Genomic DNA, 493 nt, shown 5'->3' with positions numbered 1-493 from the left:
AATACATAAAAGAAATAGAATTAAATGGTAACTTTCGCAGTTATCTATATTAGATATTATCATTGCATGATTGAGTGTTCAATAAACTTATAGGAATAAAAAGAGCGAACGAAGAACATCCTTAAAATAATAAAATGATGTGAATGTTATAGTAATTAGTCTATACTAAAAAAATACTGATGATGTTCAGAGCAAGTCGTCAGAATATGCGACAGATGCACCAGTCCTATTAAAACCCGCATATATTCTTAATTTGAATGTAAGTATTCATTTTACTCACTTGAAATTTGCCAAGGCTATTGTACTTTATGGTATCAAGGAACTTACACTCGTGATTAACTAGAACAGGGACCAATTTAGAATATTTCCAAACAGTTGCATCATCAAAACAAAGGCTGTGTATGGATTAAGCTATCGGCAAACTGGCCGTGAAATGCTTTAGAACAATGCATAATTTACAGCAGGATCCTCAAGCCTTATAACTCGCTCAGTA

Source organism: Penaeus monodon, chromosome 33 (assembly GCF_015228065.2).
Source record: "Penaeus monodon isolate SGIC_2016 chromosome 33, NSTDA_Pmon_1, whole genome shotgun sequence".
In the NCBI taxonomy this organism is placed as follows: domain Eukaryota; kingdom Metazoa; phylum Arthropoda; class Malacostraca; order Decapoda; family Penaeidae; genus Penaeus; species Penaeus monodon.
The sequence above is the reverse complement of the archived record's forward strand: the minus strand, read 5'-3'. Positions refer to the sequence as shown.